Genomic DNA, 12,300 nt, shown 5'->3' with positions numbered 1-12,300 from the left:
GACAACATTCCATAGGTTTTAACAGCCAATGAAACTCCAGACCATAATTAGTCCCTCTCTCAGTATTTTATCCTAAGAGCCTAAGAAATTTTTACAATTTCTAGGCTTGACATCTTTTAAGGCCAAATAATGTAGCCTCATTTATTTTTACTTTTATTTTTTTATTTTTTTGGAGGGAGGTATTCATATAGTTGACATTTGAAAATCACTTTTCTTAACAACTATGATAGTGGTTTCTAGACTTTGTCCTTAAGCACAAGCCATTCTTCCTACATGACATGACCCGTAACACAAAAACTGAAAGCTCCACAGAATAGTGAGATTTTGCTGTCTTCTGATGGATAATATCAAAGTTGAAGGCTAAAAGACCCTTTGGTGGTACAGCTTGGGAAGATTCTCTTTCCTTAAGATCTTCAATATAGGCTTTCATACATTCTTGTTTCTTTCAAGACGGAGCCTCACTCTGTCACCTGGACTGGAGTGTGGAGGCACAATCTCGACTCCCTACAACCTTTGCCTTCTGGGTTCAAGTGATTCTCCTGCCTCAGCCTCCAGAGTAGCTGGGATTACAGGCGTGTGCCATCACACCCCACTAATTTTTTTATTTTTAGTAGAGACGGGGGTCTCACCATGTTGGCCAAGCTGGTCTCGAACTCCTGACCTCAAACGATCCGCCCACCTTGGCTTCCCAAAGTGCTGGGAATTACAGGCGTTAACCACCGCACCCACCCTCATAAATTCTTTATCAAGGCTCACGCTTGTATTTCTAACACTTTGGGAGGCTGAGGTGGGCGGATCCCTTGAGTCCAGGAGTTCGAGACTAGCCTGGCCAACATGGCAAAACCCTGTCTCTACTAAAAATACAAAAATTAGCTGGGTGTAGTGGTGCACACCTCTGGTCCCAACTACTCAGGAGACTGAGGTGGAAGAATCACTTGAACTCAGGAGGTGGAGGTTGCAGTGAGCTGAGATCGTGCCACTGCACTCAAGCCTTGGTGACAGAGGAAGACTCTGTCAAAAAAAAAAAAAGGTGGGGGGGGGATTGTTTGTAAGGCTCACAAATTTTAAAGATGTGGAGGAGTCACAAAGGGCAGTTGAAAGCTCCACTAAGTGGTCCCCATTGACGACTAACAAAGCGCACTTCTTCAGGTTAAGCAAGGGGTAAGGAAGGTAGGTCAACTTGCTTTTATACAGGAGAAAGCCCTGCAGCTCTCCCAGCCTGTCTTGCGGTGGGTCGGTCAGGTTATTGTTGCTGATATCCAACCACTGCAAATGGACATCCTCAGGACACAGATTGGGACACTGGAAAACTTGTTTGCTGAGATACCTACAAATGCAACTAGCTTCCAATTACTTAATTCAAAAGGCAGCTCTGTGAATTCTAGATTTCCAGAACAATCCAGTCCCTCTGGATTTCACAGTCTCCCAGCTCTGGAGGAATGCTCTTCAGATAGTTGAAACTCACGCTGAGTTATTTCAAGTTCTTCAAACAACTGATTTTAGCTGGAAAATGTGAGATTTGTTTCTTTGGCAGATCCTGAATTCTCATCGCTTGAAACAGCTCAATATATGTAGGAGTGATTTGAATCGGGGTGTCCATACATGCCATTCTCTCAGGTGCGTCTGCTCCTTCAACAAATCTGGCAGCTCCATCCAGTGCTCCCCAGAAAGTCCAAACACAAATGCACTGCTCCTTTTGCCTCTGTCCTTGGGAAGTGAACTCTGCCTTGTGAGAGCCTTCCTTTCTATCTTTTCAAGAAGCCACATGCTGTGAATGTCTATGAAGCCATTCTCCCAGCCAGTACTCAGCCTGGGAGATGACTTTCCTCCTGCACTTGGCCTCGAGGGGCCACTCCTCCTTTGTCTTTTCCGATGCATTCTTCTCAAGACTTTCTTCCTCCTTCTTCTGCCAAACTTGTGCTTCTTGACACAATTTTCCCACAAGGCTCTGACAACAGAATGTCAAATATGACCACTTTGTGTCCCATTTTGGGAGCATGAAATTACCTGTGGGGAATGCGGATCTTTTCGGTGGGTTCTGGTCCTTGGGTGAGATGGGTTTTTTTGTGGCTGAAAGGCTAGGCTGAAAGGCTAGCACCCTGGAGTTCTGGGCTGTCCTCAGCCCAACCAATACCAACATCACCAGACTGAGGGCCTCGGTTCCCTTCTCTCTTCTTTCTTTTTTAGAGACAGGATCTTGCTCTGTCACCTAGGCTGGAGTACAGTGGTGCGATCATATCTCACTGTAGTCTCAAACTCCTGGCCTCAAGTGATCCTCCTGCCTCGGCCTCGCAAAACACTGGGATTACGGGTGTGAGCCACTGCACCTGGCCACTCAATTTTTAAAGAAAGAATTTATTTTAAATCCTGTATCTATGCAATATCCAAACAATTCATCAAATCAATGAAAATGTTAGGCAATTCAGTTGTTTGATGCAACGTTGGCACAAAGTGAGTCTCCAACTCCTGCCTTCAAGCGATCCTCCCACCTTGGCCCCCCAAAGCACTGGGATTATAGGTGTGAACCACTGTTCCTAGCTCTTTTTGTTTTCTTTAGGAAAAAACAAACAAAACAAACAAAAATGGCTTGGTTTTATAACTACCAAATTGGAAAATTGGCTTGGCCTCTAGGCCAGACAGGTGTTATAATACTTCTACTGAGTTTAGTGTACTATTCAGTCACAGGTAGAGATCCTGGGGAATGCTGAACCCCCTTAGCATCCCCTCCAAACAAACCAATGCTTTGTCCTATTGGTGTCTCACATTTTACTTCCATATATGCTGTAAACCTCATACTCTATTATTACTTTTGTTTAAACAATCATTTTTTTTATTTTGGGTTTTCTTTGCTTTTATTATTATTTTAAATGGACACATAGTAACTGTACACATTTATGAGGTTCAGTGTGATATTTAGATACATGTATACAATGTATAATGACTAGGTAATTAGTGTATCCATCACTTCAAATATCTATCATTTCTTTGTTTTGGGAACATTCAAAATCTGCTCTTGTAGCTATTTGAAAATATACAATAAATCATTGTTAATTATAGACTCCCTGTAGTGTTATAGAACACCAGGAATTATTCCTCCTACCTCGTTGTAATTTTACTTCTGTCAACCAACTTTTGCCTATCTTCCCCTCCCCACCTACCCATCTCTGCCTCTAGTAACCACTATTCTACTTTCTACCTCTAAGAGATCAACTTTGTAGCTTCCACATATGACGAAGAACACACAGTATTTATCTTTCTGTGTCTGGATTATTTCACTTAACCTAATGTCCTCCAAGTTCATTCAGGTTGCTGTGAATGACAGAATTCTTTAACTTGTTATGGCAGTATTCCATTGTGCATATATACCATGCTTTCTTTCTTCTGTCTTTTTTTTTTTTTTTTTTTTTTTTTTTTTTTTTTTTGAGACAGAGTTTTGCTCTTGTTGCCCAGGCTGGAGTGCAGTGGTCCGATCTCGGCTCACCGAAGACTTCACCTCCCAGATTCAAGTGATTCTCCTGCCTCAGGCTCCGAGCAGCTGGGATTACAGGCATCCACCATCACGCGCGGCTAATTTTTTGTATTTTTAGTAGAGATGGGGTTTCACTATGTTGGCCAGGCTGCTCTCGAACTCCTGACCTCAGGTGATCCACCTGCCTCAGCCTCCCAAAGTGCTAGGATTACAGGCATGAGCCACCACCCCTGGCCCTATACCATGCTTTATTTATTTTTATTTTTATATGAGACGGAGTCTCACCCTGTCACCAGGCTGGAGTGCCATGGCCCAATCTTGGCCCACTGCAACCTTCACCTCCCAGGTTCAAGTGATTCTCCTGCTTCAGCCTCCTGAGTAGCTGGGATTACAGGCGCCTGCCACCATGGCTGGCTAATTCTGCATTTTTAGTAGAGATGGGGTTTCTCCATGTTGGTCAGGCTGATCTCGAACTCCTGACCTCAGGTGATCTGCCCGCCTCAGCCTCCCAAAGTGCTGGAATTACAGGTGTGAGCCACTGCGCCCCGCCTGTACCATGCTTTCTTTATCCATTCATCTGTTGATGGGTATCTAGGTGGATTCCATGTCTTAACCATTGTGAATACTGTTGCAGTAAAACATGGGAGTGCAGATACCTCTCTGACATATCAATGTCCTTTCCTTTGGATATATACCTAGATGTGGGATTGCTGGATCGTATGGATCATATATGGTAGTTCTATTTTTAGGGATTTTTGTTTTGTTTTGTTTTTGTTTTTGAGACGGCGTCTCGCTCTGTTGCCCAGGCTGGAGTGCAGTGGCGCAATCTTGGCGCACTGCACCCTCTGCCTCCTGGGTTCAAGCTATTCTCCTGCCTCAGCCTCCTGGGTAGCTGGAATCACAGGCATCCACCACCACGACTTTTTGTATTTTTAGTAGAGATGGGATTTCACCATTTTGACCAGGCTGGTCTGGAACTCCTGACCTCAAGTGATCCACCTGCCTTGGCCTCTCAAACTTCTGAGATTACAGGCATGAACCACTGTGCCTGGCCTATTGTTAGTTTTTTGAGGAACCTACATAATATTTCCCATAATGACTGCTAATTTATATGGCTACCAACAGGGCATAAGAGTTCTCCTTTCTCGCCGGGCGCGGTGGCTCACGCCTGTAATCACAGAACTTTGGGAGGCCAAGGCGGGTGGATCACGAGGTCAGAAGATCGAGACCATCTTGGCTAATACAGTGAAACCCCGTCTCTACTAAAAATACCAAAAAAATTAGCCGGGCGTTGTGGTGGGCGCCTGTAGTCCCAGCTACTCGGGAGGCTGAGGCAGGAGAATGGCGTGAACCCGGGAGGCGGAGCTTGCAGTGAGCTGAGATCGCGCCACTGCACTCCAGCCTGGGCGACAGAGCGAGACTCCGTCTGAAAAAAAAAAAAAAAGGTGAGGTGTCCTTTCTCCACCTCCTTACAAGCATTTGTCAGGTATTTTTTTGTTTTTGTGTTTTTGTTTTTAATAGCCTTTCCAACTGGGGTGAGAGAACTTACTTTGGTTTTGATTTGCATTTCTCTGATGATTAGTAATGTTGAACATTTTTTCATATACCTGTGGGCCATTTGTATATCTTCTTGTATGAGATATATCAATTCAACTCATTTGCCTATTTTTAAATTTTTGTTGTTGTTATTGTTGTTGTTGCTGCTGTTAAGTTGTTTGAGTTCCTTGTATATTCTGGCTATTAATCCCTGGTTGGATAAATAGCTTGCAAATATTTTCTGCCATTCTGTAAGTTGTCTCTTCACTCTGTTCATTGTTTTCTTTGCTGTGCAGAAGCTTTTTCATTTGATAGAATTCCATTTGTCTGTTTTGGCCTTTATTGCCTATACTTACGAGGATTTTTCCATAAAACTCTTTGAGCAGGCCAATGTCCTGAAACATTTCTCCTATCTTTATAGTTTTTGGTCTTACATTTAAATCTTTTTTTTTTTTTTTTGAAACGGAGTTCCACTCTTGTTGCCCAGGCTGGATTGCAGTTGCAATGGCGTGATCTCGGCTCGCTGCAACCTCTGCCTCCTGAGTTTGAGCAATTCTCCTGACTCAGCCTCCTGAGTTGCTGGCATTACAGGCACCCACCACCATGCCTGGCTAATTTTTTTATATTTTTAGTACAGACAGGGTTTCACCATGTTGGTCAGGCTGGTCTTGAACTCCTGTCCTCAAGTGATCCACCTGCCTCGGCCTCCCAAAGTTCTGGGATTACAAGCATGAGCCACTGCGCCCAGCCTACATTTAAATCTTTAATCCATTTTGAGGTTTGTTTGTTTGGGTTTTTTTGAGATGGAGTTTCGTTATTTTTGCCCAGGCTGGAGTGCAATGGCATGGTCTTGGCTCACTGCAACCTCTGCCTCCTGGATTCAAGTAATTCTCCTGCCTCAGCCTCCTGAGTAGCTGGGATTCCAGGCAGGTGCCACATGCCTGGCTAATTTTGTATTTTTAGTAGAGATGGGGTTTCTCCATGTTGGTGAGGCTGGTCTTGAACTCCTGACTTCAGGTGATCCACCCACCTCGGCCTCCCAAAGTGCTGGGATTATAGGTGTGAGCCACCGTGCCTGGCATTTTTTTTTTTTTTTAATATGGTGAGAGACAGGGGTCTAGTTTTATTTTTTCACATACAAATACTCAGTTTTCCAGTACCATTTATTGAAAAGACTGCCCCTTCCGCAATAAATGTTCTTGGCATCTTTGTTGAAAATAAGCTAACTGCAAATATGTGGATTTATTTTTGGGCTCTCTATTCTGTCCCATTCATCTGTGTGCCTGTTTTTGTGCCAGTGCCATGCTGTTTTGTTACTATAGCTCTGTAATATAATTTGAAGTCCAGTAGTGTGATGCCTCCAATTTTGTTCTTTTTGCTCACGATTGCTTTGGCCATTCAGGGCTTTTTGTGGTTCCATAGAAATTTTAAGATTGTTGTTTTTCTATTTCTGTGAAGAGTGTCATTAATATTTTGATAGGGATGGTATTAAATCTGCAGATCACTTTTAGTAGTATGGTCATTTTCACAATATTCTTCCAAGTATATTGGAGACATGAATATGGGATATCTTTCCATTTTTGAGTGTGTCCTTTTCAATTTCTTTCATCAGTGTTTTATAGTTTTCCTGTAGTTTATAGAGAAAGATCTTTAGCTTTCACCTTCTTTATTAAATTTATTCCTATGAATTTTTTTGGTAGCTATTATAAATTAGATTGCTTTCTTGATTCCTTCTTCTGCTTGCTCATTGTTGATGTATAAAAGTGCTACTGATTTTTGTATGTTGATTTTGTATCCTGCAACATTACTAAATTTTTTAAATCAATTCTAAGAGTTTTTGGTGGAACTTTTAGGGTTTTCTATACATAAGACCATGTCATTTGCAACAGGGACAATTTGACTTTGACATTCTCCTTCCCAACTTGGATGCCCTTCATTTCTGATTGCTCTGGCTAGGCAATTATCTTCTTTTTTTTTCTTTTCTTTTTTTCTTTCTTTTCTTTTTTTTTTTTTTTTTTTGAGATGGAATCTCACTCTGTTGCTCAAGCTGGAGTGCAATGGCGCAATCTCGGCTCACTGCAAGCTCCGCCTCCCGGGTTCAAGTGATTCTCCTGCCTCAGCCTCCTGAGTAGCTGGGACTACAGGTGAGTGCCACCAGGCCCAGCTAATTTTTTGTATTTTTAGCACAGACGTGGTTTCACCGTGTTAGCCAAGACGGTCTCGAACTCCTGACCTCATGATCCACCTGCCTCAGCCTCCCAGAGTGCTGGGATTACAGGTGTGAGCCACTGTGCCCAGCTTATCTTTTTAAAATATTGAAATAATAAGATAAAAATTGTGTATATTTACTTACATAGTTACCATTTTCAATGCTCTTTATTCCTTTAGGTAGATTTGTATTTCCAATGTTCTTTCTGCCTAAAAGATTTCCTTTAGTATTTTCTGTAATGTGGATATGCTGGTGAGTCCTTTCAGCTTTTTAATATCTAAAAAGGTCTCTATTTTGTCTTCTTTTTTTTTTTTTTTTTGAGACGGAGTCTCGCTCTGTCACCCAAGCTGGAGTGCAGTGGTCGGATCTCAGCTCACTGCAAGCTCCGCCTCCCGGGTTTACCCCGTTCTCCTGCCTCAGCCTCCCGAGTAGCTGGGACTACAGGCGCCCGCCACCTCGCCTGGCTAGTTTTTTGTATTTTTAGTAGAGACGGGGTTTCACCGTGTTAGCCAGGATGGTCTTGATCTCCTGACCTCATGATCCGCCCGTCTCGGCCTCCCAAAGTGTTGAGATTACAGGCTTGAGCCACCGCGCCCAGCCTTTTGGCTTCATTTTTAAGATATATTTATTTATTTAGAGATGGGGTCTAACTATGTTGCCCAGGCTGAACTCAAATTCCTGGGCTCAAGTGATCCTCCTATGTCAGCCTCCTGGATAGCTGGGACTACAGGCATGCACCACCATGCCTGGCTTAAAAGATATCTTAATATACAATTGTAGGCTTTTCCGTGCTACCTACAGAGGGGTCCATACGGCGTTATTGTGGATTCCCATCCCAACTTAAAGTGAAACTTCCACAATGTCTGGAGCCCTTGATGTCCTGCAAATGAAGGAGGAGGATGTCCTTAAGTTCCTTGCAGCAGGAACCCACTTAGGTGGCACCAATCTTGACTTCCAGATGGAACAATACATCTATAAAAGGAAAAGTGATGGCATCTGCATCATAAATCTGAAGAGGACCTGGGAGAAGCTTCTGCTGGCAGCTCGTGCCATTGTTGCCATTGAAAACTCTGCTGATGTCAGTGTTATATCTTCCAGGAATACTGGCCAGAGGGCCGTGCTGAAGTTTGCTGCTGCCACTGGAGCCACTCCAATTGCTGGCCGCTTCACTCCTGGAACCTTCACTAACCAGATCCAGGCAGTCTTCCGGGAGCCACGGCTTCTTGTGGTTACTGACCCCAGGGCTGACCACCAGCCTCTGATGGAGGCATCTTATGTTAACCTACCTACCATTGCTCTGTGTAACACAGATTCTCCTCTGCACTATGTGGACATTGCCATTCCACGCAACAACAAGGGAGCTCACTCAGTGGGTTTGATGTGGTGGATGCTGGCTCAGGAAGTTCTGCACATGCGTGGCACCATTTCCTGTGAACACCTGTGGGAGGTCATGGCTGAGCTCTACTTCTACAGAGATCCTGAAGAGATTGAAAAAGAAGAGCAGGCTGCTGCTGAAAAGGCAGTGACCAAGGAGGAATTTCAGGGTGAACAGACTGTGCCAGCTCCTGAGTTCTCCGCTACTCAGCCTGAGGGTGCAGACTGGTCTGAAGGTGGCAGGTGCCCTCTGTGCCTATTCAGCAGCTCCCTACGGAAGACTGGAGTGCTCAGCCTGCCACGGGAGACTGGTGTGCAGCTCCCACTGCTCAGGCCACTGAATGGGTAGGAGCAACCACTGACTGGTCTTAAGCTGTTCTTGCATGGGCTCTTAAGTAACATGGAAAAATGGTTGATGGAAAATAAACATCAGTTTCCAAAAAAAAAAAAAATTTAGGTGGACAGCTTTTTCTTTTTAAGTACTTTAAAGATGTTGTTCCACTATTTTCTTTTGTTTACCTTGTCTCTAACAAGAAATGTTCTGTCATCATTATCTCCATTCTTCTGTACACATCATATCTTCTTTCTCCTCTGGCTGCTTTTTCCTTTTTCTTTTTTTTTGAGATGGAGTCTCACTCTGTCACCCAGGCTGGAGTGCAGTGGTGCGATCTCGGCTCACTGCAACCTCCGCCTCCCGGGTTCAAGCAATTCTTCTGCCTCAGCCTCCCTAGTAACTGGGATTACAGGCGCCCACCATCACACCCAGCTAATTTTTGCATTTTCGGTAAAGACAGGGTTTCACCCTGTTGGTCAGGTTGGTCTTGAACTTCTTACCTCAGTTCATCTGCCCACCTCAGCCTCCCAAAGTGCTAGGATTATAGGTGTGAGCCACCGCACCCAGCCCTCTGGCTACTTTTAATATTTTTTATTTATAATTTATTTTAAGTGACTTGATTATGATTTTGCCTTGGTGTAGTTTTCTTCACATTTCTTGTGCTTATGGTTTGTTAAGCTTCTTGGATCTGTTGGTTTATAGCTTTTATCAAATTTGTAAATGTCATGGCTTTTATTTCTTTCGAGATTTTTTTTCCGTCACCCCTTTTCTTCAGGACTCCAACAACATATATGTTAGGCCACTTGACGTTGTCCCACAGTTTACTGATGATCTGTTTCTTTTTTCTTATACCCCAGACTTATATTTTGAGTTTCATTTTGCATGGCTTATATTGCATGTTTTAAAGTTCACTCATGTTTTTCTGCAATGTCTAACCTGCTATTGATCCTATCCAGTGTATTTTTAATCTCAGTCATTGTCATTTTTATCTCCAAAAGTTCAATTTGTATCTTTTTCATATTTCCTGTGTCTTTACTTAACATATTCAATCATGCCTCTAGATCAGAGTTTCTCAACCTCAGCACTTCTGACAATTTGGGCTAGATAATTTTTTGTCATGGGGGGCTGTTCCTGTGCATGAAGAATGTTTAGCAACATTCCTGGATTCTACCTACATTATGCCAGTGGCACCACTACCCCCAAATTGTGACAATCAAACTGTCTCCAGACATTGCCAAATGTCACCAGGGATGGGGAATCATGCTTCTACTGAAAACTATTACTCTAGATTTTCAGATATAAGGAATACATTTATAATTGCTGTTTTAATGTCCTTGTCTACTTTTTTTTTTTTTTCACACAGGGTCTTACCCGTGATAGAGTGTAGTAATGCGATCTTAGCTCGCTGCAGCCTCGCTGAACCTCCTCAGGCTCAGGTGATTCTCTCACCTCAGGGACTACAGGCATGTGCCATCACACTTGGCTAATTTTTGCATTTTTTGTAGAGACGGGGTTTCACCGTGTTGCCCAGGCTGGTCTCAAGCTCCTGGGCTCAAGGGATCTGTCCATATTATCCTCCCAAAGTACTAGAGTTACAGGTGTGAGCCACCACGTCCAGCCCTTGTCTACTAATGCTATCATCTATGTCCATTTTATGCAGTTTTGATTGATTAATTTTTTTCTCCTTATAATTTTCCTGCTTCTTTGCATGCCTTAGAGTTGTCTTTTTTAAATTAAATGTCAGACATTATAAATTTTACTTTGTTGGGTGCTGGATATTTTTATATACCTGTAAACATCCTTGAGCTTTGTTCTGAGACGCAACTAAGTTAACCTGGAAAAAGTTTGATCCTTTCGGTTCTTGCTTTTAAGCCTCATTAGGTGAGATCAGAGTAACATTTAATCTAGGGCTAACTTTCCCCCACTATGGAGGCAACAGCCTTCCGAGTACTCTACCCTAATACCTCATGAATTACGAGGTTTTCAAGTCTGGGTGGGGGAATTGGCACTATTCCTGGCCCCACACGAGCTTCTTATGTTCTTCTTTAGTTATTTCCATGTGTCGTTTTCTCCTGTGCATGTGCTGATAAGCAGTCAGCTGAGTACGTGAGGGAGAACCTCTGGACATTTTGGTGATTCTGTCTTTCTCTGAGACCCTTTCTCCTCTCCGGTGCTTTGTTCTGCAAGCTCCAACAGCTTTAGTCTTTTTGATCTTCCCCAGCTTCATCTCTTCAACTCTCAGCTCTTCTCCTTAAGTCTGGGAGGTCGCTGCATCTTGCCTGGGTTCCCCTTAACTTCTGGTGCACTGCAGCCTGGAAATTCTCCTCAGGCACTAAGCCCAGACCATCACTTGACTAGCTTCTCATTTCTCAGGGATCACTCTTCTTCACTGTGTCATGTCCAGTGCCTTAAAAACCATTGTTTCATAGATTTTGTCTTATTTTTTCAGTGATTTCAGGCCGAAAAGTAAATCTGGTCTCTGTGACTCCATCTGGGCTGGAAACAAATCTGTACCACACTTAAGTTTTTAATTTACCTGGAATTTATATGACTGTTAAATCTTCTGAGTTATTAAATTTCTGAGAATAACTGTGCTTTTACTCTCACTCTGGATTGAAAAGTTTGAATGGAAATAAAATTTTACTCTTAAAATAACTTTCACTCTAAACTTTGAAGGTATCTTTTCTGTTTTTGAGCATCCAATGTTGATAGGAAATCTGATGTTTGTTTGATTCTTGCTCCTTTTTTTTCCAACATAATTAAATTGTTTATTGATTACACATGATAATGGATGATACACAAGCTTCATTCCCATCTATAATTTTATCTGGTACCATTAATCAATTTAGATATATTGCATAGGATGTGCCAACAATTATTTTTATAACCAACAATTCCATGATTTTGCTTGGGTAATCTCTTTTAATGGTGAACTTCAGGTCACAAGAGTAACTATCAGTTCAACTACACCAAGGTTTCCGAAGACAATGGCTTCTCCACCCAAGCAGGTTGTATATAAATTCCAAATAGAACCTGGCATCACCCTGAAGGGATTCTAACTTCACACTGTTGGGGGAAATTTACCAAGATGGCTTCAGAGTAGACTAACTTTAAACAGCACATTAAAAAAAAAAAAAAAGTCATTTATTCAGCGTCATGATCAGACTATTACATTTAGCAATCAACAGCATGGGTGCAAAAAAAATACAGTCCTCGAGTTTTTTGCCCATACACATGAGTATTTGTCTAAAACATGTCTTCTTTGTAGCAGCTAGGCCCTTCCACCACTGTGCTTGACTGAGTTCACACATCTGTTGTAACCTGTGGCTTCCCCGTCACTTCTCTGGCTCTCTTCTCCTGCTAAGCTTTGTGTCCTAA

General features: G+C 42.7%; 2 pseudogenes; one reads left to right on the top strand and one right to left on the bottom strand.

Moving 5' to 3' along the window:
• Positions 1-347: 347 nt before the first annotated feature.
• Positions 348-1,988, bottom strand: LOC104658428 (annotated as a pseudogene).
• A 6,085-nt stretch (positions 1,989-8,073) lies between these two features.
• Positions 8,074-8,960, top strand: LOC115893231 (annotated as a pseudogene).
• Positions 8,961-12,300: the final 3,340 nt, after the last annotated feature.

The sequence above is a fragment of the Rhinopithecus roxellana genome, chromosome 14 (genome assembly GCF_007565055.1).
Source record: "Rhinopithecus roxellana isolate Shanxi Qingling chromosome 14, ASM756505v1, whole genome shotgun sequence".
Lineage (NCBI taxonomy): Eukaryota > Metazoa > Chordata > Mammalia > Primates > Cercopithecidae > Rhinopithecus > Rhinopithecus roxellana.
This window is presented reverse-complemented; position numbering and strand designations above follow the sequence as displayed.